The sequence below is a fragment of the Hippopotamus amphibius genome, chromosome 1, assembly GCF_030028045.1.
Source record: "Hippopotamus amphibius kiboko isolate mHipAmp2 chromosome 1, mHipAmp2.hap2, whole genome shotgun sequence".
NCBI classification, from domain to species: Eukaryota; Metazoa; Chordata; class Mammalia; order Artiodactyla; family Hippopotamidae; genus Hippopotamus; species Hippopotamus amphibius.
Genome location: NC_080186.1, coordinates 94,309,813 through 94,336,019, shown reverse-complemented (window position 1 = coordinate 94,336,019; position 26,207 = coordinate 94,309,813). Strand labels below are relative to the sequence as shown.

At 37.3% G+C, this 26,207-nt stretch overlaps 1 protein-coding gene across 7 annotated transcripts in view; it reads left to right on the top strand.

The window, feature by feature from the left end:
* The window catches only part of VAV3 (vav guanine nucleotide exchange factor 3), a 376,903-nt gene that overhangs the window by 212,558 nt on the left and 138,138 nt on the right, over positions 1–26,207 (top strand). The window lies entirely within an intron of this gene.

Below are 26,207 nucleotides of genomic sequence, written 5' to 3'. Positions count from 1 at the left end.
TGCCTCAGAAGTGATTAGAATATTCCAGTGGTCAGTGGGTTTAGTTTAATTGTTGAGTCCAGTCCACATCTTTATGTTTGCAATATCACTGTCTGCACAAAGCATCCAGCCCTTTGAAAAAAAAAAAGGAAGGTAATTTTAAAAGTCATAAATGCCCTAAATTAATGAGCTTTATAAATTTAAAAATTCATAAAAAATAATATCTTATTTAATAAATTCTGTTGTAGTAAACAAAGAACCTTCTGTATTTATTATTCTTTCAGTCCTTCCTTGCATCCATCCCATAAGAGAATTAACATTTGCTGACATTAACATTCTATTCCAAACACAATGCTATGTTTTTGATATTTGTCTCATAAATCTTCCCCAAACTCACGAGGGGGCACAGTTATCTCTGTTTGTACAAATAAAAAAACTAAGGAGCAGAGATATAAGTGACCTGCCCAAGCCACACAGCTCTGAGCCACACAGCTCGTGATGGAGCTGAAATCCCAGCCATGCTCCTTTCATCCACCAGGTTCATGTCCTGGGACATGTTTTCCCCATTCTTTTCTCCAAAGAGTTTCTTGCCTGATGGCTAGTTAGGAATAAACCTGATGTTTTATTAAGCCCAGTTTTTCTATCTTCTAAAAATTCCTGTATTTTTCCTTGTTTCTTTTCTCCCTGGATAGCAAGAGCAACCAGAAATAAAATCCTCTCATCTATTATCGTACACCAAATTTGCTTTATGTAGTCTTTGACTAATGACTCGTTGGTCAGAATCAACTCAGGGATCTGTTCTCTGATAGTGCATTAATAATATATATGCATTAAAGCTCCTTCTCAGAGAATATTTGAGCTTTGACATATCGAACACTGGCATTTTAAATTAAAGCTGTTGCTGTCAGTGCATTTTAAAAACTAGATAGCTTGGAAATAGTGTTTCATACATAACAAAATAGACCTGAGGTCATATGTAGTTTACTAAGGCAAAACTATTCCTGGCCTGTTTAATTGTGGTAGAGGTTTGAATTAGGTTTTCTAATTATCATGACCTAAACATCTTTCAGATTGAGAAAAAACTAAACTGTTTTGCAGAGCTTTGGTTTCCTAGAAGAAACACTCTATAGAGCAACCTAATGGATTTTCCACATACCATGGCGACCAGGAATGATGAATTAGAAACCATTCTGACTCCTTCAGGATAGGAAGTATCAAGATTAAAATGATGCTTGGTGACAATGATGACTCTGTACATTGAGCCCTAGGCATGCGTTCATGTCTCTTTTGTTTTGCAAACACAACACTTTTTTATCTGGTTATATAGTTAAGCATTCTTTTTGCTTGTGGCATTAGACTTATGCAAGCTGATAGGTAGTTCTGTGCCAAGCCTCTTCCTCAGTACAGCTGATTTGGGGACTTTTTGTGTGTTACTCCTATGCACATTTCTACATATGCATATTTATGTACAATCCATAACACATACACACACGCCTCTCCTTGTGAAGGTTTCCTTCAGGGCAGTGTGATAGAGAGCCGTGTACTTGGAACCACAGAGGTCAGGAGCAGTACCTATCCCTCTCTAACCTCAGCAGTTTTACAGATAGAGCAATTAACAGATCATGTTCTGTTTTGTTTTTTCCTTAAATGTCTATGTACTGGATGGCTTCAGACTTTGTATCCATTTGGACCCAGATAAATTTGTCTACAGAGAAACTTGCCCTAAACCACAGGAGTAGCAAATAGAGGAACTAGACTAGATCCTAGGTGCTTTAATTCTGGTGATTCTTCTTCCTCCAAGGCAAACCTTTTATCAGCAGGTTCCTTTTTCATAAAATTGGTGAGTCTACCTCTTTCCCCAATATCCCTGTCATGAAAAGCTGCCAGTCCCCTATCTAGGGACCTGTGGACTTGGGGTAGAGGAGGAAAACTCAACCAGCCTCCAGTGGATATCAGCAAAGGCACCATTATCCCACTGTCTATTTGGCATTAATATATTGCTCACCATTGACACCGCGGATTTATTTTCAGCAAGGAACTCCTGACTCCTGAATACTTGATACCAGTATGAAACCCTATAATTGCAGGATAGAGTGAAACCCAAAGTGAATTAGAAATTTAATTAAACTTCTTGCTTGTTTAATTGTTTAATGCATTGCATAGTCCAACTTGCAATTTCATATTCAATTATAATGAAACTCCTGTTAGACTGAGTTTATTTGGGGTTTAAAAATGATTCTAAAAGGGTATTGATGCTTTAAGAGAATCCTTGGTTTTATAAAATTTCAACAGAAGAGATTGAGTGTTTTAGTATTAGATTTATATTGACTCTTGATATTGACACAAGTCTAAATGTGCAAAGCCCACAAAGGCTAAATCCTGTGGGCTTATGTTTAATTTAAAATATGGCTAGCGGGCCATTTTGAATATACTAGGTAGATTGACAATCTGAATATCTGACTGGTTGGGGAAATAGTCAAATATTAATTTTAATTGTTTATTAGTAGACTCTTTGCAATTGGTTTTTAAATTCATTTGGAAAGTGAGAATTCACATTTATGTAAAATTGCCAATAAACCTGATTTCATAAAGGTGTTTAGAGGTTAAATGCCTAATGATTAATTTATGCTTTAGTAATGTTTTTAATAATTTAGAGGAAAGGAAAGGCATCTGAGGATAATGTTGATGATGAATAGTAATGAAGGCTTAAAGATTCTGAGAATTAATTTGGAGATCATATCCATCATCCTAAAAACAGAATAGGAAACAAACTGGAGAAGACATTTCAGTGGAATTCAGAAAGGGCTGGACAAAGAGAAAATAGATAAGGCAGGATTCGAGTCCTACCACTGACTTTGCCAAGGGACCCAGGCAAGACTATTTCCTTCTCTGGGACTTAATTCATTCACTAGTTAAAGGGGAGACGGAAATATTTGTGATCTGGTATTTTTTCTGCATCACCAGAAAATTCGCTCTTATGTATGACTCAGTGCAGCCTCTTTGTTGAATATGTTGAAGGCTTGTGAAAGGCAAAAGAAGGTCTGGGAAGTGTGGAAGCTCATTGTGATACAAAAATAATAGTGGAATCGTATTCTCTTTTGTTTCTATACAACAGTTATGACATTTTTCTCTTGTGCTTGTTCTCTCTTGCTTCTCCAAATTACATTAGATAGTTATTACTCTGTGTGTGTGTGTGTGTGTGTACGTGTGTGTGTATATGTGTGTTTACAAGAACGTGCATGTATATACATACTGGGCAATGATAATGTGGTCCCTGTGGGAAGATTGGTGCTTTTGTGCCCTAACAGTGATGATGTGCTTTAAATTCTGTGTACTTATCCTGTAAACCATCAGGAAAATTCACTAAGTGGGCTTTGTTCCATCTGTGGAATTATAATGATGATAAAGTAATACTCAAAAGTGCTGTAGTTAGTTTAATTATAAATGAAGGCATTGCTTACACTCAAAATCTCAATAAAGAAATAAGGTTGAGAGTCTGTGCTGATTCAGTAGAACACATCATCTTGCAAAGCCAAGGAAATTAACTGTGAACCCTTGATCAAAAAGCACGGATAGTGTATGATCCAGGAAACCTGATTACTCCTCGTTTTTAGAGAGGAAGGCTTTTTGATATTAAAAGCACAAGAAGCCAGAGCATTATTACATAGAGAATTGATTGATTACTTTAATCAATGACTTCGTCAAAGGCAGTTCTGAGACATGACTGGGGAAACTGAAGTCAGCCGACCGGCCGTTAGTGGTCAGCACTGCTTCGTGGGAAGGATGTGTATGTGCATCTCTGCAGTCAGAACTCTGAGACGCTGTCTGGAGAACTGTGGCTCGTACGAGGATCAGATCTGAGTAGAGTTTAATAAAATTCTGCTTTGGAGTGATTTGTTTATCTTCTGTGAGCAATTTCTTTTTCTTTTTTTTAATAGATTGACTTATTTATCTATTGGTGTACTCTTCTACTGCTTTTTCTCATTTGAACCAAAAGCACTTTGCAAATATCAGAGCTCAAATTTTAAAAAGATCATTGATTTTTTTCAACCACCCTGAAGATAGGCTGTCAGACATCATCATTTATTTCTGAGAGAGGGATATTGATAGCATAATATTAAAATCTTTCATTAGAGAATTTTTTTTTCTGTCCAGCAATAACCTAAATTTAAAGGAGTTTTGAGTTTGCCTTCATCTCTCAGAATGGCTATGTAAAAGTACATACTTCCCAGGACAATATAGTTATCTTGTTGCTAGAAGGAAAAGGAATGGTGTCAATAAAAATTGTCATTGACAGAAAACATTCCTGTGTGATAACCAAATAGTTGAAATAGGCTCTAATTAGCTATTGAAATTTGTCCAGTATGATCAGCATTCTTTTTCTTCCCCCTAGTAAGATTCTTTTTTTTTTGTACAAAGCAACTTTATTTTTTTATATTTAAACTGTACAATTTGATATTTTTTCTTAATTGTCACCTATTTTATACATATTAATGTATATGTCAATCCCAATCTCCCAATTCATCCCACCCCAACCCCCTTGCCCCCTCCGCTGCTTTCCGCCCTTGGTGTCCATATGTTTGTTCTCTACATCTGTGTCTCTACTTCTGCCTTGCAAACTGGTTGATCTGTACCATTTTTCTAGATTCCATATATATGCTTTAATATACAATATTCATTTTTCTCTTTCTGACTTACTTCACTCTGTATGACAGTCTCTGGGTCCATCCATGTCTCTACAAAGACCCAATTTTGTTCCTTTTTATAGCTGAGTAATATTCCCTTGTATATATGTACCATATCTTCTTTATCCATTCATCTATTGATGGACATTTAGGTTGCTTCCATGACCTGGCTATTGTAAAGAGTGCTACAATGAACATTGGGGTGCGTTTGTCTCTTTAAGTTATGATGTTCTCTGGGTATATGCCCAGCAGTGGGATTGCTGGGTCATATGGTAGTTATATTTTTAGTTTTGCAAGGAACCTCCTTACTGTTCTCCATAGTGGCTGTATCAATTTATATTCCCATTAACAGTGCAGGACGGTTCTCTTTTCTCCACACCCTCTCCAGCATTTACTGTTCGTAGATTTTCTGATGATGCCCATTCTAACCGGTGTGAGGTGATACTTCATTGTAGTTTTGATTTGCATTTCTCTAATAATTAGTGATGTTGAGCAGCTTTTCATGTGCCTCTTGGCCATCTGTATGTCTTCTTTGGAGAAATGTCTATTTAGGTCTTCTGCCCATGTTTTGATGGGGTTGTGTGTTTTTTTAATACTGAGCTGCATGAACTGTTTATATATTTTGGAGATTGATCCTTTGTCCATTGATTCTTCTGCAAATATTTTCTCCCATTCTTGAGCAACGTTCTTAAAGTTTGGTCTAAAGTCAGTAAATCCTGAGGATCTTGTCAACCTACCCCAAGGTGCCTCCTCTGCTTTTCTTCACTTTATGTCGTTTGCTTCTATTTACTTTTTACCACCTATAAGAAAAGCTCAGTTTAGGTATCAGCCATCTTTGATTCAGAAAACCATTTGTGAGGTTAAGACCTGCCCAGTGATGACACCAGTCATGTGAAATCAAGAGGAGGGAAAATATGGAGAAGTCTTTATCATGTCTTTTAAGCTACTGTTAGCCTCTTAACTGGTCTCCCAGCTGCCAGCATAGCCACCTACAAGCTCCCAATGGGCTTTGCAAGGGTGACCTTTCTAAATTGCCCATCTCCAATATGGCATGCTTCTCTCTTGTTGGATTTATCTTTCATTTTGACTACTATTTTCACTCCTGATGTCGCTGCCTTAGCTTAGATCTTTGGACTCTTCTACCTAGCCTGTTGCAGTGGTCTCCGGAGCTGTCTCCCTGCCTCTGGTCGCACCCCCTCCACAACATGGCTGCCAGTTTTCTTTCTATCATGCAAGCATAATCTGGTTATCTGTGTACAGTCCTTTAGTCTAGGTCACTGACTGCACATAGAATAAGATCAGATTCCCGGAGAAGGCACAGATGGCATCTACAGTCTGGCCCGTGCCCAGGTCCAGCCTCATTTTTGACCACATCCAATGCTGCAACCAGACTGAATTCCTGGGAGCTGCCAGAACATGCTTGGCTCCTTTATTCCTCTGGGCCTTTGATCACAGTGTTCTTTACTGCCCTGGGACCTATTTCCTCCTGAGATCTGCCAGGGAACACCTTTTCATCTTTCAAGACTCAGATCTAAGGCAGTTGCTCTCTTTTCATGCCCTTGTGCCCTCTCCCACCCCAGCCTGTACTATAGAATTAACCAATCTCTTCTTTATTCTCCACTGTATCTTATACCTTTGGGGAACCCTTTATTAGGTTTACTTCTTTTTAAGCCTTTATCTTCATCGTAGCTTGAAAGGACCTTGAGGCCAAGGGCCATGCACTTTTTTCCCCCAGCACAGTGCTTGGTATACATTAGGCATTTAATAAACAGTTAAAAGAATGACCAGAACATCTGAGTAACAGTAAAAGAGTAAGGTCCACATTATTTTAGATAAAGCACAGATAATATGGGCTACAGTGATCTGGAAAGGTCTTAAAGAAAAGGTGAGGACAAAACTACAGAGATAGACAGGATTTGGAGTGGAGGGAAGAAGGAAAGATATTCGTGACCAGGAATAATAATTTAGAGCTGAGACCGAAGTGAGATAAATGAGTCTCCTTTGAGCTTATGACACGTTACTACTGCTAGAGATATAATTTGCTGATTTAAGGTATTTCAGTTGCTCTTCATGACCTACATAGTAATTTCTAAACCCCTTAAGGTTGGGTAGTCTTTAAGAGTCAGATCAGAGCTCAGCTCATTAATAGCTTCATGAGCTTGGCCTTGAATTTTTCTGAGCCTCATTTAGGAAATCACAAAATGGAGACATCATATCTACGTCACACTGTTTGTTGTAACATTTAAATAAAATAACTGTATTTACCACTTCTTCTGTATTTATCATGTGTCAGGCACAGTGCGGGCCCCCTCCCCTTTTTTATTGGAGTGTAGTTGGTTTACAGTGTAGTGTTAATTTCTGTTGTACAGCAAAGTTATTCAGTAATACATGTATTCCTCATTTTTTAAAATATTCTTTTCCATTATGGTTATCATAGGATATTGAGTATAGTTGTCTCTGCTATGCAGTAGGACCTTGTTGTTTATCTGTTCTATATATATTAGTTTACATCTGCTAACCTCAATCTCTCATGCCATCCCTCCCCCAATCCCTCTTCTCCTTGGCAACCACAAGTCTGTTCTCTATGTCTGTGAGTTTGTTTCTGTTTCATAGATAAGTTCATTTGTGTCATTTTAGATTCCACATATAAGCAATATCATATGGTATTTGTCTTCCTCTTTCTGGCTTACTTCACTTAGTATGCTAATCTCTAGTTGCATCCATATCACTGCAAATGGCATTATTTCATTCTTTTTAATGGCTAAGTAGTATTCCATTGTATATATGTACTGCATCTTCTTTATCCATTCATCTGTGGACAATTAGGTTGTTTCTGTGTCTTGGCTATTGTAAATAGTACTGTTATGAACATAGGGGTGCATGTATCTTTTTGAATTATAGTTTTGCCTGGATATATGTCCAGGAGTGGGATTGCTGGATCATATGGTAGCTCTATTTTAGTTTTCTGAGGAAGATACTGTTCTCCATAGTGGCTGTACCAACCTACATTCCTAACAACAGTGTAGGAGGGTTCCCTTTTCTCCACATCCTGTCCAGCATGTGTTATTTGTAAAGTTTTTAATGATGGCCATTCTGACTGTTGTGAGGTTGTACCTCGTTGTAGTTTTGATTTGCATTTCTCTAATAATTAGTGATGTTGAGCATCTTTTCATGTGCCTCTTGGCCATCTGTATGTCTTCTTTGGAGAAATGTCTATTTAGGTCTTTTGCCCATTTTTGGATTAGGTTGTTTGTCTTTTTGTTGTTGAGTTGTATGAGCTGTTTGTATATTTTGGAAATTAAGCCCTTGTTAACCGCATTGTTTGCAAATATTTTCTCCCATTCTGTAGGTTGTCTTTTCATTTTGTTTATGGTTTTCTCTGCTGTGAAAAAGCTTGTAAGTTTGATTAGGTCTTATTTGTTTATATTTGGTTTTATTTCTATTGCCTTGGGAGATTGACCTAAGAAAACATTGGTATGATTTATGCCAGAGAATGTTTTGCCTATGATCTCTTCTAGGAGTTTTATGGTGTCATGTCTTATATTTAAGTCTTTAAACCATTTCGAGTTTATTTTTATGTATGGTGAGAGGGTATGTTCTAACTTCACTGATTTACACGTGACTGTCCAACTTTCCCAGCACCACTTGCTGAAGAGACTGTCTTTTCCCACTGTATATCCTTGCCTCCTTTGTCAAAGATTAATTGGCTGTAGGTGTGTGGGTTTCTTTCTGGGCTCTCTATTCAGTGTAGGGCCTTTTAAGTGTGTTAACTCTTTTACCCTTTACATCAACTCTGCATTGCTTAGATATTACTTTTGTTCTTACTTTACAACATTAGAAACATGGTGATGCCACAAACAAAAAGAGGGAAAAATGGGAGACATGCTCCCACATTCTTTTTGGGGAAGGAAAGGAATAAGCCCCTCTGTATAGGGTGGCTGACAGCAGTGTTTAATTGTACCAGTACACCCTCAGGTTCAAGGGAGAGTTGGGCCTGCTAAATCGTGAGCTGACCTGCTAAGCTGCTTGGTGCCCTGTGGTCTAGCGTAGCTTCCGCTTGCAAGCTGGAAACATCACCCTGAAACCCCTTGTGATACTGAAAGTGTCCTTCTGGGAATTGGCCTGGGATGTGGGGTGTGGTGGTAAGAAGGCTGACACCCGTGGTTGGAGCTCCGAGCTCAGTGGGTTTGGTGTGACCACAAGCCTGAGCTGAGGGCCATGCCCTGCTGGGAACACTTTCATGGGCTGGTGCTGCTCTTTTGATTGCGATACCAAGGATGGGCCAGATGAAAGTTCACAGAAACCAAGACCCCTAAAGTTTCTGTCTTGAACTCGAAGTCACGTAAAATAGAGATTGGAAGCATCAACTTTGGAAATCATTGGACAACATTTGAATGATGACACTTAGATTTTCTAGTTAGGTGACCCTCCAAAAATTATTTAGGCTTTCTGAGCCTCCGTTTCATAAGCTGCAAATGGAGTTAATAATACGTATTTCATAGAGTTGTTGTAATGCTCAATGAGAAGATATGTTGAAAGCAGCTATCGTGATGCTCCAGATCCTAAGCATTTAGAAATGCTGATGCTGACAGTTTTGGATTCTCCTCCCAGATGAACGCAGGCCAGAGTTCTGGCCAGGGTGGCATACAGCGCCCGGGAGCCTGAGTGGTCATCTCCCACAGGCTTTCATGTGTGAGGCCAAAAGGCAAGCTCTGGAAATAGAAATCGAAACCAAGTTAACCGTCTCATTGAGCTGGCAATCTGTGAAGGGACCAGGCCCAAAGGGAGAATCTAGGTGTAAACCAACACAAGCAAGAGGGGTCCAAATGGAGGGTGGTGGCAGACAATGGAGAACTGACTTGAGGCTGAGCTGGGGGCTGCGGCATTTCTATAGAGGGCTCACCTCTGCCCGTCTGTATGCGGAGAGAACCCTGAAGGGCATAGGCCCAGATCTGGGGCTGAGCCTGAGGTTGTGGCAGTGACGCTTGTGGCTGGGAGCTGAGGCAAGGCCTCAGCTGGGAAGAAACTGTCCCGATGCTGCTGTACGCCCTTGATTCTCACCCGGCGTTGGGGCGTGGAGGGCCCTCTTTGGCTCAGGCAGGTCCTCTTTTTACCCATAAAGCAACACTATAAGTTCAAGGGTTTAACTGTATTTTTTATTACACATTGTCCAGAGCATAGTAGCCCCCAAATATTTTTTGAAATTGAGACCATTTGCTAGAGTGTCTTGATATTTTTTGGAGGCTGGTTGTGTTTTTCTTTTTTCGAGGTAGACTGGCACATGCATCAATTTCCAGCAAGTGAGACTGTTCTGATTTTTGTTTGGGGAGTAGCCACTTGAGTTTTACTGTTCTGTGTGTCTTGGGCCTCATTCGGGTGTTTAAATTATTTTACAATGGATAGGGACTGTAGGATAGAGAATCCCAAATCACAGGACAATTTGAAGTTCATTGACAAGGCTAGTGAGAAAAGTGTGCTCTGCAGAATATTTTACTCTGCGTTTGTCTAATGTAGTCTTGAAGAAAAAAAAAAACCCAACATTCAGCAGAAAGGCAGTGATAGAGGACCAGTCTAATACTGCACAGTGGAGAATGAGGCAGGGTTCAGGCTATTCTGCATATTCTTAACTGAAAAGAGAAACAGGCTGTCTCACATCCCCCTTCTGCTGTCATTTCTTTTAGATCCCCAAATAGTAATCTCAGGCTTTTGGATTCATTTTCTTCAGAAATATTTGGGAAATAGCACCACCCAACTGCTTGGAGACATAAAGCAACAGGTTGTGTGAGCAGTGGCCCTCAGCTGCTCTGTGGCTGGACGAAGCTGGAAGTTAGCTTGAGGTTCCTGCTCTATTTGTGTAGTTTGATGTCAAGGCATCATACATTTTTTTCAGGCTCAGGAACAGACTTTAGAAGCCTCAGGCTTTTCCGTCCTCTCAGGTAGCCTTGATGCTGGAGTTGTGTCTTCCTTTGGGGAGAGAGACGTACATCTGTGTTTGTTTCTACCCAGCTGCTGTCAGATGAAAGCACAGCTATCGTTATGTTTCTCTCCTTGAAGGCCTGCCATGTTTGCTGCCTCTTGAAGGCTCTGTGTTCATTACCTATCCAGCTTTCTCCCCACTTATGCCTGACCACGACGTAGTTCTAGACACTGGAATGCCTTGTCTTCTCAGGGCCATTTCTCCATTCTTTCCAGCTCAAGTGCTGAAAGCCCCCCAGAGGTGCTAGGCCTTGGTCACAGTCATCAGCCATGTGGTTCTCATCTGTCAGCCTTGAACAACCCCTGACCTACTCTGAGAACATCTTCACAAGGCACACAGTAGAAGCCTGTACCTTGGCATTAGTCATGTTACTGTAATTATTCTGCTGAATGGGCACATTCCCCCCTCACTCCTCCATCCACATCGATTTGACTTCTGTTACCTTGTTGTTGTTGTTGTTGTTGTTTGGTTGTTTGTTTTTTATGCCCTGATTCAGTCTTTTTGTGCCTAAACTTGGTCTTGAAGCATGAACCCATAAATGGTTCTCTTGTCCAGTTTAGAACTCTGAGCATCAACTCTCAAGCTGTTCACCTGAACAAGCCTCTGCTTTGCCTAGCTTACATCTTTGAACACCAGTTACTCCTTTTCTACTTTGATAAAAGTTGTACTTAAATCAGCTCTGGCATGGGGGCTCTCAGGAGCTACCTGTCCTCTCAAACTCTGTCTCCTCTGGTCTCTAGTTCTTGTGTTTAGTTCTGTGACTGCTCAAGTTCTCCAAGTCCTGCTCAAGTTTTTACCGTCTTCACAAGTTGTCGATGTATGAGTCTTGTCTCTACGACTTTATAGCAAGCTTGGAGAGGACGAGTATCTTTGTAACCTAAGTCCCATAAGGCCTAGAATATTACCAAACCATTAAAAAAATCTTTATTAGTTGTCTGTTATGTCACACTAATGTTAATGATAAATATGCTTTTTCTTTTAGTAAGTATATTTAACATTTTAAAGTCCTTCTTTTGTTGAAGAGTGATTTTTGGTTTTGATAAATAGTAGTAGCCTCAATTCATGACAAATTTATACTGAAATCCTGCTCAATTTATACTGAACTTCTATACATGGAGTTTAGTGTAAAACAAAGTTTACATGCAAAGGTTGGAATATTAATAACAAAACTTTTTTTTTTTCGTATATAGTCATCATAGAATTTGAAGGGGAAGTTCTTGTGAAGCTTGTTAGATTACCTTTCAGATTTCCTTCTATTGTTTTTGAATGCTATTTCATAGTAGTATCATCTCCATCCCCATATGCTTCTAAAACACATTAATTCAACAGCAAACTTCATATTATCAGACTTAATTTAAAATGTGCCTCAAGAACTTAAATTTACTGTGCTCACTCAGCATTTCTAATCCATGTTATCTTGAATGTTTGAATTATGGTACAGATTTACTGGATGAGAGAATGGGAAAATCCAGACTCCCTAGAACCTATCCCTTACATGGAATAGCTAACACAGTGGGAGACGCCTGCATATTCTCCCTCTCCCTTTCTCTCTCTCTCCCACCTCAAGAGCATAAACAATCTATTTTAATGGAAGAACTAAAGTAAAGCAAGGTAATCCAAATTAACTGGAAGTCCATGATGGTTGGGGTGAGAGAAGTTCACTGTTGTGTTCCCAGTGTTAGAAAGTAACTGGCACATCATAGGCATTCAGTTAATTTGTTGATTAATTTATGATTAATTTATTAATTTATTTAATATATGGACAAACAAATAAGGTTTAATATGCTTATTAACTATCTAATACAAGAAGAGCTTTATTCCCATTGATTCAGGATATGGTGATGGGTAGGTCATCATATATTTTGTTCTACCTTTACGAGGCCTCAGGATTTTCCACTATATCTTTGTCACTTATGACAACACTAACAATAATAGTAGATGTAGTATCTAGCATTTGTATAATGCTTTTGACCATTTAATAAATACAATTTAATAAGATGTACACATATATGCTTTCACTTTATCTTCAGAACAAATCTGAGTGATAAATAGAACAAGATCCAACAAATGGTGACCCTTTTTGCTTCCCCCACTCTTGGACCATGGCCTTCCTTCTATAGCAGGGATGACAGATTGAGTTCTTTGATTGGTCAGGAGACTAAAACTAGAAAGATATCAGCATGCTGTGTGCCAAAAGCCACACATCAAGTTTATAACAAAGACCCAAATTATATGTAGTCTGACATTTTTTCCAGTTTAAATTTATTATGGATTTAACTGACTTTACACTTCATTCAATAATTTCTTTGAGATGTCACAGAAATTCAATGATGATTGTATATTTAAAATTATTATAAAGTCAACATTGAATGAAATAAAGACGTGCTATATATAACAGATAAGAAAATACTATTTTTCAGAGCCAAGCATTATCTTATTTTCATTGATATTTTGGAAGTATTTATTCATTTCCCTAGATAAAAGACTGTACATGATTTGGAATACAATAAGATTTGGATGTGATCTATAAATCTCTTTTTTGTTTTCATTCTTTTTATGAATCCTTAGGAATAGGTGAAGATGTCCCTTCTGAACTCTGTTTTTTTAAATTGGCTTTTGAGGGAACTGTTTGTTTTTCATTTTTTTGCCCTTTCAGATAGCCAGCAGTGTCATTAGTATGCTACCATGTTGTAAGAACAAATTGTGAAGAAACAGGTAAAGATTTAGGATAGTTTACTGAAAGATTGTATGAATTAAGTCTTTTGTACTTATAGTATTACCTGTTTGGTAGATTTAATTTCACAATGTGGAAAATTCTAAAAATATTTGGATTTTATTCTGGATTTTTTTCATGTTAATAAAGGAAGGGGAAAAATACTGTTTAATGAGACTGAAAGTTGGATTGTATAGGAAAGCCTAAATTTGAGGTGAAAAAAGATTGACCTTATTTTGATTTTTGGCTAAGACTTTACTTAGTTGAAGTATGCTTATTCAGAACTGGAGACCTCACAAATGCTTGAAACATGACCAGAAACAACCTGGATGCACTATTGGGACACTCTTGAATGTTAGTTGGTGATTCTAAGGGTGTATGAGACATCTGACTAAGTGAGATCCTTTGTTTAAGTTGCTCAGGGATCTGTCCTGCATGTAAGGACTGCGTGGGGAATGGTGTCTCTATTTCAAACAATTTTAGGTCTTTTTTTGAGCTCTGGGACTTATGTATTTATCTGACCTGTCTGCAGTCCTCACGGAGATTGATTTTTGTAAGCTAACATCAATTAAGATAACAGCCTTTTATCTGTTTTAGAAATTTCTTCTAAATTATAAAGAGTACTATTACCTCTAGGTCTAGTATTTGAAGCTTTGGCACAAATGTTTGTTTTATCTATAGATAATTTTCATGTTTGGAATTATTAACTTGAATTTGAAAGATATTTGACTAGCCAAACTTGGTGTCTAATTTTGGGGGAGATGACGGCTGTTAAGTTACGTAGATGGAATGGGTCCTGAAAGGCACCCCATAGAATTGCTTTTGTTGAGCAATACTTCAGCAATATGCCCTTGACTCATACCTAGAAGGGCTAGAAGGGGCAGGTACACAACTGTATTTATAGGGATGTTATTGGAGACACTGTCCATATATTTCACACAGTGTTCCTTTTATAAAAACCTATCAGAGCAATTTTTCTTATACTTTGGTGCATGAAAATTAGTATAATTACCTTTCAAGCGATCCTGTTTTCCTCTTTGCTTTGGTTGCTAGGAAGTATGGCACTAAATTTATAACATGTTTAACAATTAATTATATTTAGGGATACATTTTGTATGTTAACTTTATTTTACTCTTATATATTTAACCTCCTTTTGATACTCCATTAAACATCAACATGTTCATTGGATTCCTGTGTCTGTTAGGCACTGTGCAGGGTGCTAGAGATTAGTGACAAGCACAGTCTGACACAGCCCCACCTCATGGAGCGTATAGTCTTTGGGGGGAAAGTAAGCATTAATCAAATAATCATACAAAGAAATGTAAAAAAGGAAATTGTTACAGGTGCAGTGAAGGAACGTTACATGATGCTATGAGACTATTTTGGTTCTAATTCCTCTTTTCCTGTATGTTTTATATCCTTTTTTTTTATAGTAACAGAGATGCGTACATACAGAAAACACACACATATATACATATACGTGTACACTGTCTGTAGAATACATTTACACTTATGTTTTATTGTGAAAACTCTTCTTCAGTGTGATTAAATGGCCAATTATTTTTCCTTACGTGGAAGTATCACAATATACTTGCCTAGTACCTTATCATTGGACACAGCTTGTTACCAGTTATTCACCACTTAAAAAAAAAAACCTTTTAATTTTCTTTATTTCTTTTCTTTTTTTTTTTTTTGAAAAACCAAGGTTTCCTAGAGGGTTCTGTTTTAGCAGGAAAAACAAGAACAAAACAAAACAAAAATCCCACCGCTCACATTCAAGAAGTCTGTATAGAATTCTTTTTAACTCGTCAAGGATAGAAGGTCTTATTGACAGCAGATAGAGCAGGAACAAATGTACCATAGTTTAACCTGCTTTTCTTGGGCCCACAGCTGTCAGTCACTTGGTCTGTGTGGGGCAGCATCTTGCCTATTCCAGAACATTCAATTCAACCCCTGAGGGGGGTTGAGAAGGGGAGAGCAAAGCAATCAGGGTCTAGAAATGATGGTTTCCAAACAGTGTATCTGCTGTAGACTTTCCATGTACTAGAACATCCATATCTCTACATTTACTAATGAGGCTGAATAGTTTATTACAGGCTTGTCAATGAGTTGTTTTTCTTTATGAATTTTTTGTTCATATCTTTTGCCAAGTTTTCTATGGGTCAGTTCATCATTGAATTATCATTGATTTGTAATGGCTTTTATATCAAGAATATTTTCACATACGCTGCAAACATTTAATTCAGTTTGCTTTTTAATTGCCTTGTGATATTTTTAGCATAGTGATTAAACGCACAGGCTTTGAGACAAATCTTTGACTCAGATCCTGTTCAGTGACTTATTACCTCTGTATTTTAGTCAAGTTGCTTAACCTCTTTAAAGCTTTTACAGATTGTTGTGGTTGCATTTGTCTTTTTTGTCTCTGGAAAGAGTAGATGTAAGGAATAAATTGAGTAATGTATGTTCACTGTCAAATCTTTAGAAAACACGGATAACTCTAAAATTTTTAAAAATCATTCATAATTCATATTGCCTCTACCTATTCACATTTTCACATATGTACGTTAGGAAGCAGTTATGTCATATTTATCATGATTCTCGATATAGTTTGGAATCAAGTTGTTCTTCAATATATTGTAGATATCTTTCTTGGTTAATATATTTGTTCACTTTATCATTTCTAATTGTTGTATAGTATTCCATCTACATGTATGGTATAATTTACCTAGTTCCTTATTTTTAATTAAATTAATTCCAATTTTAATTATTAAATATGTTGTATTGAGCCCTTCATGATTACTTCTGATAAGCAGAATTTTATGTTAAATGATTAATACATCTTTAAAGTTTTGGGTAGTTCTGTAGCTTCATCTACACTAGGTGTTATCTTTTTCTTTTCCTTTTTTCTTTTTACCAGTTTGATATGTGAAATATCTTATTTAAATTTGCATTTCTTTTGGTTACTAACAACTTAAACATGTTTCATGTATTTATTGATTGTTTTAATTTCTTTTTAAATAAATTGCCCTGTTAATTTCTTTGCTAATTTTGCAATTGGAGTGTTCATTTTTTTTCTTATAGATTTCAAGAGCACTTAGTATCGCAAGGACATTAATCTTTTATTTATTTATTTATTTATTTATTTATTTATTGGCTGCATTGGGTCTTTTTTGCTACGCACAGGCTTTCTCTAGTTGCAGTGAGTGGTGGCCACTCTTTGTTGCGGTACATGGGCTTCTCATTGCGGTGGCTTCTCTCATTGCAGGGCATGTGCTCTAGGCACGCAGGCCTCTGTAGTTGTGGCATGAGGGCTCAGTAGTTTGGCTTGCCGGCTCTAGAGCACAGGCTCAGTAGTTGTGTTGCATGGGGCTAAATTATTCTACTGTGGGATCTTCCCCACCCAGGGATTGAACCCGTGTCCCCTGCATTGGCAGGCATATTCTTAACTACTGTGCCACCAGGGAAGTCCCGGATGTTAATCTTTTATTATGTAAATTACAAATATTTTCTTGCTTTTTCTTTTAATTTTTATTGTTTTTGATTCAAGGAAAAATTGGGGGGTTTACAAATAAATAAACCTTGCCATATGTATTTTTTACCTTTAAAGATTATGTAAGTCATCATCAATATTTCCTTCAAGTACTTTTATGTTTTTGTTTTTTGCTTAAAACAAATTTTAGGTTTCTATTTAAATTTTACATTTAAGTATAGATTTATGGATAAGTTTGGCATTTAAATAAGCTCCTTGAGGGCAGCAGTTTTGTCCATCTTATTATTCCTTATTGCTGGCAGTATTCATGGCTCATCACAGGCATGTAATGCATATTTATGAAATAAATAATATGAAACTTTAATTACCTAAACTTTATTTCATTATAAAATGGGTGATGGAAATGTCCTTCCTTAACATTTTCAGAAAGCTGGAAATGTATTTTCTAAAATGTGTTTATAATCTGTTATTTTTCCTCTGTCTGGAACATTCTTCTTCCTTTTCATTGCCCGAATTCTTGATCACGTTTAGATGTCAGCTCAAGCATTGTTTCTGTAGAGAGCCTTATGTGATAATCTTTTGACAAGGTCACATTCCAAATTGTAAGTTTTCCTAACACTATCTTTCTCTGTGACACTTGTCACTCCTGCAGTTTCACAATTGTTTGTAGAACTATTTAGATATTTCTTTTCCCCACCAGCACCAAGCAGGCAGAGACTTTACTTGTTTTTGTTAACCACTGTATGCCATTGCCTGGTGTTAGATATTGAGTAAGTTTTTGTTTTTTGTTTTTTTTTTAAATGAGCAAATAAATGAACTGCCACCAGAATTGCATACTGAGTTTTTGCACATGTGTGATCCCCTTGAAGACTTTATTATTGATCTTTCTGTCTGTTTTGTTGTCGGTCCCATACAGATTTAATAATGATAGCTTTAAAAAAACATTTTAGTATCTCTTAGGTTATGATGGCTTCGCACATACCCCCTATAATAATTCATCTTAGTTTTAAAATTTTTCCAAATATTCTCACACATTTATTCTTCCAGTTGAATTTTATAGTCATGTGTTAAGTTCAGAAAATTCTCGTTGTATTGTATATTTGTGTTTGTGTGTATATCTATGCATTAGTTTGGGAGGAATTGTTTTAAATTTATAAATTAACTTGAGGAAATAGAGTGTATTTATAATAAAATATGCAAGTTTCTTACTCAGGTATTTGGTATGTAGCTTTTAGTTACTTGAATGTTTTTTTATTTGTCTCAGCTAATTTAAAAATTTTATTCATCCAGAACCTGAATATGTCATGCTATGATTTTTCTTAGACATTTTTGTTCAGGAAAGCATTAACATGGCAGGCTTGAATTTGCTATCTTTAGCAAAGTCTGCTTTCAAGCTTAGACCTTGACTGGCATTTGGGAACTTGGGTTTTGGGATGTTCCCTGTCCCTGTGGTACTAAGTGGTAAGGTTATTTGGTGTGCCAGAGGTACTGAATTTCATTGTGCAAGTCTGCCTAAACTTTTTTTTTAAAAGAAACAATACAGTGGTTTATGATGGGCACCTGCTTTCCTTCTGGGAGTTTTTAATGATTGTGGCTGATCTTGCTGGCATTCAGTGCCTGTGTGACCAGCCCCCCAAAAATCCTTGAGCCATGAGTCTCAAGGAATCTTTCTGGGTAAAAGCACTACACACATGTTACTGCATTTTACTGCTGGAGAACATTGGAAGCTTACAGATGGATTTCTCCTGACACCACCTGATATGTCTTTTTCTCTTATTAGTTTCATTAGTTTTAGGTTTCTCCTCTTGGCTTTTCCTAGTAGTCTCAATAATGTTGCCTCCAAATGATAATTCTGTGTACTTTGTAACAATATTTGTCTCTCACATTAACTTTTCTTGTCATATTGTACTGATCAGCTCTTCCAGAACAATGTTGAGAAGTATAGTTGACTTCAGGAAACTTTAATATGATTGTGATAGTGTTTGAAATATGTTTTCAGTTGTCTTTAGCTTAATATTTTTTTATTGTTATGAAAGCATCCCTTAACATTAGTTTAACATCTAGTTCACTTAGAGTTTCATCAAAAGCACAGTGATACATTTTATTAAATGTCTTGACATCCATTAAGATGATCCATTGCTATTTTTGGTTCTTTATTAATCCGAGAAATTGTTTTTTATATATACACACACACACACACACACACACACATATACACACACATATAATTTTTTTAAATTTAGAAAATTTTTTAAAAAAATTTTATTTTAAATGAGACATGATATAACTAAGTATCCTGAAGATAATAGAGTATCCATATTATTTTAAATGAGTTTTAAAACTTGCTCTGGAAAACAAGGTTAAGTATTATTCCTTATAGTAATTTATTGCCTTTTAAGTAATAGAGGCTAATAGAAAGATGCAAGATTAGATGCATCATCTTGTAATGTCATAGAAAATAAAATAACTTAATAGAATAGTATATAGAAAAAGTAAGATTGTTCAGCATCTTCTTATGGGACATTTACACTGTAATTTATGCCTGGCATTTGTTTTTCAACGTGTATATTTTCTGAGTTTCAGCAATATTCACACATATAGCTATGTGTATATACATTTTTACTTTTCTGTGTATTTTTGGTACACAAAAATGCCTGCTGCATTCAGACAAGTATTTTTCAAAGCACCAAATAATGCTTCCAGCTCTCTCACCTGAGTTTTAATGCAGTATGATGAAATAAACTATTTTGTGTTTTGCATAATTGTCACAATGCCCATAATGGTGATTTCTTTTCCCTGTTGGAGTGGGCACCCAGATATGAGCTGAATATTTGAATGTTGGTAATATTGACAGGGCATGAGAGAGTCTGATGTCATAAACTGATTCTCGTCTTCCTCTCTAATTAGTCATGATCATTATAGATTATTTTATTTTGCTAATATTTGCTTCCTGTGTTCTAACGCTATATTACTAAAAGATATCAGTTTATAGTTAAAATTGAGAAGAATGTTAATTTTAAATATATAAATTTTAAAAATAATAGCTGACTATATTACTAACTCCACTGTCATAGTTACTACTGAAATATATTTTTATCTGTGAGTTGCATTATAGTTCTTGTAAAAAGATTAAATATTATTTTCTTACAAGGAAGAGAGGATGTAGGTAAATAAACATAAATTATAACATTTCATTGAAACTCAGTTAATCATTATGTTTTTCTTCAGCTTTCTTTTATATGGGAGATAAAATTTTCTTGGCATGGTAAAAATGTCTTTATCTCTCTTGTCCTCCATCCAGATTTTCATCTGATAATGTGGCAAAGGCAGCCTTCTGAAAACAAGTCAAGTAAAGGCTATAATAAAAGCATATTCTTCTGATTTCCATCAACTGTAAATGTCTAGCAGCTCATTTTCCTAGTCCAGTGTTTGATAACTGTAAAGGTGAGATGAGTTAGAAAGAAGTTATGTCTGCTGCCCTGAAGCACCACATAGGCCAGCAGGGAGATGGACATGCAAACAAGCTCTTTGAATGTTATGTGGTTTCTTTTAGGGGTTGTACAAAGTTAGTAGAAGCCTAGGTTGTTCATATTAAGTTGGCACTGGGGTGTCAAGGAAAATACTATGGAGGCTGACAAATTTGAACTTCTGTTGCTCCCACACCCTCCTTTGGTTATGGACCTCACTAATCCATTATTTTCTAGTAACTCTGTATTAGTCAGGTTTCTTCAGAGAAACAGAACAAATAGGGGGTGTATATATGTGTGTATATATATATATACACACACACACACATTTGTGCATGTGTACATGTGTGTATGTGCATTATATGTCATAAGGAATTGTCATGCACTTAGGGAGGCTGGTAAGTCTCAAGAGCTCTAGGGTGAGTCAGCAAGCTGAGACTCAGGAGAGACAAAGGTGTAGTCCATTTTGAGTTCAAAGGCCAGAGAACCAGGAGAGCTGATGGTGTGGTTCTGTCCTACGACCTAAAGACTTGAGACCCAGGCAAAGCCATTGTTTCAATTTGAGTCTGAAGGCAAAAAGAGTCTATGTCCCAGTTTGAAAGTGGTCAGGCAGAAAGAATTCTCTCTCAGTTTGGGGAGGGTCAGCCTTTTTATTTTATTTGGGCCTTCAACTGATTGGATGAGGCCCACTCACATTAGGGAGGGCAGTCTGCTTTACTCAGTCTCAGACTTAAGTGTTAATTTCATCTAAAAATACCCTCACAGAAACACCTAGGATGATGTTTGATCAAAAGTTTGGGCAACCCATGGACCAGTCAAGTTGACACCATCACAGTGTCACAGATGATGCCCTGATCTGTCCATTGTTCTGTGAATTCATTTGTGAACTTTCAATCTTGTCCCCCCCCCAACTTATATCACTTCCCCCTTTCCTTTATCTACTAAATACCACTGACTTTCTCTAACTAATGTAGCCACTGATTGCTCTCTCCTTTTTATTTCTTTGGTCCTTAATTATAAACTTTTGTTCTTCCATAGATCTGAGTTTTTGTTTCTCTAACTCAGTGGACAACTTCCTGAGGGTATGATGACTATGCTTTTTCTTTTTTTTTGGTCCTTTTCCCTCTAAGTAGAAGAATACTTAGTATATAGATAGGGATACTTGTTAATTAATTTATTTATTCAATAATATCAACTTAATGTATACTAGATATGAGACACTGAGCTAGGTCCTGGTAATAGAAAAATAAATAGCGTAGAACAACTTTCTGGTTGTTGGAAGCAGATAGTAAGTGGTTATAATAGAGTGTAGTATTATACCAGAAGGCTGAAAAAGTACTTTGGGGATCCAGATGATGTGATAATCAGTATCTTTATCTTGCATACTCAGAGCAGATAGTATCAAAGGAGTCACTTTTTTTTTAAATTTTATTTATTTATTTATTATTTTTTGGGGGGTACACCAAGTTCAATCATCTGTTTTAATACACATATCCGCGTATTCCCTGCCTCCCTCGACTCCCCCCCCACCCTCCCTCGAGTCCCTCCCACCCTCCCCGTCCCAGTCCTCTAAGGCATCTTCCATCCTCGAGTTGAACTCCCTTTGTTATACAACAACTTCCCACTGCCTATCTATTTTACAGTTGGTAGTGTATATATGTCTGTGCTACTCTCTCACTTCGTCTCAGCTTCCCCTTCACCGCCCCGCCCCCCCCAAACCTTGAGTTCTCCAGTCCATTCTCTGCATCTGCGTCCTTGTTCTTGTCTTGTCACTGAGTTCATCAGTACCATTTTTAGATTCCGTATATGTGAGTTAGCATACAATATTTGTCTTTCTCTTTCTGACTTACTTCACTCTGTATGACAGACTCTAGGTCTATCCACCTCATCACATATAGCTCCATCTCATCCCTTTTTATAGCTGAGTAATATTCCATTGTATATATACGCCACATCTTCTTTATCCATTCATTTGTTGATGGGCATTTAGGTTGCTTCCATGTCCTGGCTATTGTAAATAGTGCTGCAATAAACATTATGGTACCACATTTTTTTTTATCTGGTCCTAAATGAGTAACCAGGTAAATTAGCAGTTGTAAGTTAGGGGAAACATTTAGAATGAATGGACTACAAAACCCAGGGTTATAGAAAAGAAGAACGTGGTTGAGAAATGTGAGAAGATCTCTGTGTCTATAGTATATGGCTTGTGAGTCTTTGGGAAAGAAGGGGCAGGTGAGAGGTAGCTAAACCTAGAGCTTAAAACACTTTGTATGGTGTTGCTAAAAGCTTTAACTTTATCCCCATAGGCAATAGGAACCAGCAGTCATATTCAAAGGAGGGAGTGACATATCATATTTTCATTTTTAATGGTGATTCTGGAAATAGTATGGAAGATGGCCTTAAATAGGGAGAGAAAGTAGGAGACAGAATAATTAAGGAGGTCATTGTCACAATTTAGTTGGGATATATTGAGGGCTTCAATTAGGTAGTGAGAAGAGAGAATGGAACCTGCATTTTAGAGGAGGTATTTTTAAGGTTGAATCAATAGAAATTGGTCCCAGTGTCAAGGAAGAAGAAATTGGAACAGATGAGAGGTTAAGAGAAAATGAATATGTAGGAGGTTTCAGGGAGAGGGAAAAATTCATCATGACTCTTTAGTTTCTCAGCTGGAAGATGGAGTGAATGGTGATGGATTGAAATCAGAATTTGATTAGAATCAAATATGTTACATCAGGGTTTCATACATAGCAGCTCCCTTGCTGTCATGTATTGAAAATCAGCTCTCGACACAAGGGTTTGTATTTTTTTAAAAAAAAGAATCAGGTATGTTAGGGAAGATGTGAAGTTGAGTTTTGTATATGCTGCATTTGAGATACCTGAGGAGTGGTTGGAATGTCAATCTGCAGGATGGAGAGGATGCCCAGGCTAGGCCAAGGTCTGAGGTCCTCAGCTTGGCTCCCACATGGAGCCAAGTGACAAGAGGGGGTGGCTGGAGGAGAACATGTAGTTAAAAGGAGCCCTAAGAGCATCAAAATGCCTTGCTCTATAAATATTTGATTGACTGATTTAATCATATTAATAATGGGCCCTATATGAAGCAAAAGAAATGGAATCTGTGAGATTCCACCAAAGTTATCATAAGTAAACTGTAGTATATCAAAGCAGGTTACTCAAATGGAATGCTTTCCGTATAGCTGAGTGACCAAGAAAGTGAGCTGACCTATATTGGATATTCAGTTCTCATCTGTAGGCAACTCAGCCCCATAATTGGTCTTGCTATATCCACTCTTGCTGCACGGAATTCTTTACATAGTAGCCACAGAGATATGACATCTAAATGTGATGTCAATCCCTGTATGAGATCAACTTTTTCCTTGGTCCTGCCAACCACTCTTACTCATCTTCTACATCGCCCCCCTTCACCCACTGGGCTCCAGCTAAAGGACTCTTCTTTCTGTTCCTGCTTCAGGGCCTATGTATACGGTAGGTGCTCAGTAAATATGAAGTGAATGAATGACTCTACCTTATAGGTTTATTATGAGAACTAAATGTGAAAAAATATATGAAGAGTCAATTAATGTGCCTGGTACATTAGAGGTATGCAGTAAATGCTACTTTTGATCATTTTTGTCCTTATGTTACCAGGTCTATAAACCTGATGTTTCTTTATCCTCTTCTGCTTCAACCTTCCTTTCCAGCTCTTCCCATCTAGCCAACTTACTGTCTTTGGTTTTTGCATCTCCGTGTGTATTGATGTCTCTCTTCTCTTTAGTTGGTGCTTGATATGACTTCATCTAATTCCCTGGGCATTTTGCATACATGTTCTCTCCCAAGTAACCCCGTTTCTTATTGTGCTTAAGTCATTATATATAGATTCCTGGTCCCAAGGGCACTGAACATAGAACAGCCTTCCTGCAATGAAATTCCCAGGAGAATGGGGACCCTCTAGAGATTTGGTCCCAGGACTGCCAAGGGACTCTTCAGCACTCATAAAGCATTATCCTGATCACATCATTATTAGGTGGAACTGGAATCAGCGATTTATAAATGAGAATGAAGACTTACTGAACACTGACTCTGGTCTAGACAAAGTCTTAAGCACTTTACATAAATTACCTTCCTTTATGAGTTTGATTTTATTAGTATTCCTGTTTTATACTTTACTAACTTGCCCAAGGTCGCCCTGCTGGTGATTTGCAAGTTAGGATTTAAGCCCAGGTGGTCTAATTTCAGATTCCTGCCCTCAACTATACTTTTATATTCTATAGTGTGTCAATAGCAGTTCCAGGGTCACAGAGTTAACTTTTATTCTTTAGTGTTTCATTTTAAATTTTTAAAATAATATGCAGTTTTAGTAAAACAAACAAACAAAAAAACTTCCAACAGTTCCTTTCTATCATTCTACCCTGCTACTTCAGGTCTCACTTAATTTGTAGCAACTACTGTTAACAATATTTTATGAGTTTTTTTTTCTTTATGTAAGATTTTTATTTTTAACCTCTCAGTGTAATCTTCCTCTCAGCTTTTGTCTTCTGAAAAGTCAGCTTATTCCTAGTTGGTGAAAGTGTTAAATACAAACAGTAAACATACACACACACACACACACACACACGCACACAACTTGGGTTGACCCTAAGAGAAAGGCGTTCTACCTATGTCCCAGGCAGATTTCTAAAATTAATTAAATTCTTACCTCTTTGGTATCTGTTTACTTGAGTTTCTGCCTGAAGGAGACCTACTGTTTTTTTTTTAATGTGGTCTATTTTTTTTTTTTTAACAGACAATAAACTGCATATATTTAGAGCGTACAATTTGGTCTCCCAATCTCCCAATTCATCCCCCCACCAACCCTCCCCACTTTCCCCACTTGGTGTCCATATGTTTGTTCTCTACATCTGTGTCGAAGGAGACCTACTTTTATTGTAAAACTCCAGGCTGATGAATTCTTCAAGTTCCCAGGACTAAAGCTGCTATTTGACAATTCTTCTATGACTGGATCACCTTGATGCTCAGAGGGAAATGAACAATGGCCCTTCCTGGCTGAGGAAATGGGTTTCAGTGCTCTTATCAATGTCTGGCTGTATGGACTCAAGAATCAAACGTTTTCTGAACAATGTGAAGAGAGTTTTGTTTCTAGATCATTATCTTTTCTCAACTTATCCCTTCCTGAAGAAGAACTCTAATTTTTAATCAGCGTCAAAAAAAAATGCCTCTATGGAAATGGCTGTGCTTTTCAGCATGCAGTGGGACATTTTCTTAAAAAGTGAGGTCACCAGAAGCACAGAGCAGAGAAATCCCAGATGGCACTCATATTTGATTTCATTTTTAGCACGCTCATATTCAGCAGATGGATTGGAAGGCTGACCTTGCTGACACTTCTGCATCACTGCCTGCTACTCCAATTGCCTTTGTGAATGTTTTTTCATAAGGCCTCTCCTGGTACCTCAGAGATTGATGCCTGGTTGCCCGCCTGCATTATGCTTCATTACGCCAAGGCTCCGTGTGGTGGAGAGTTGCTGTGTTCTGTAAAAGGGGAAATCCTAGCTCATCAGTATCTCAAACTTTTCTTACAGTTTCACAAATTGCTTGTAACATCTCAGAGAACGTCATCTTAACTTTCTAGGTGTACCTCTGAGCTGTATTAGTTTTTAACTTATCCTTTCCTAATTTTTCTGCTTTCTTTGGCGACGTGGACAAATTAAGAATAAAATAAAACATCCTCTGGAAATGACTAAACAGTTTCCAACATACCTATTAGACACAAAAATCTAATTATATGAGGTGAAAGTCGTTGAATTGCTCCTTGCACTATAGCTTTGGTGGCTAAGAACACAGACGTGGGTTGGAGTTCCCGTCTCTGCCATTTCCTTTAATGTAAGCCTCCGTTTCCCTGTT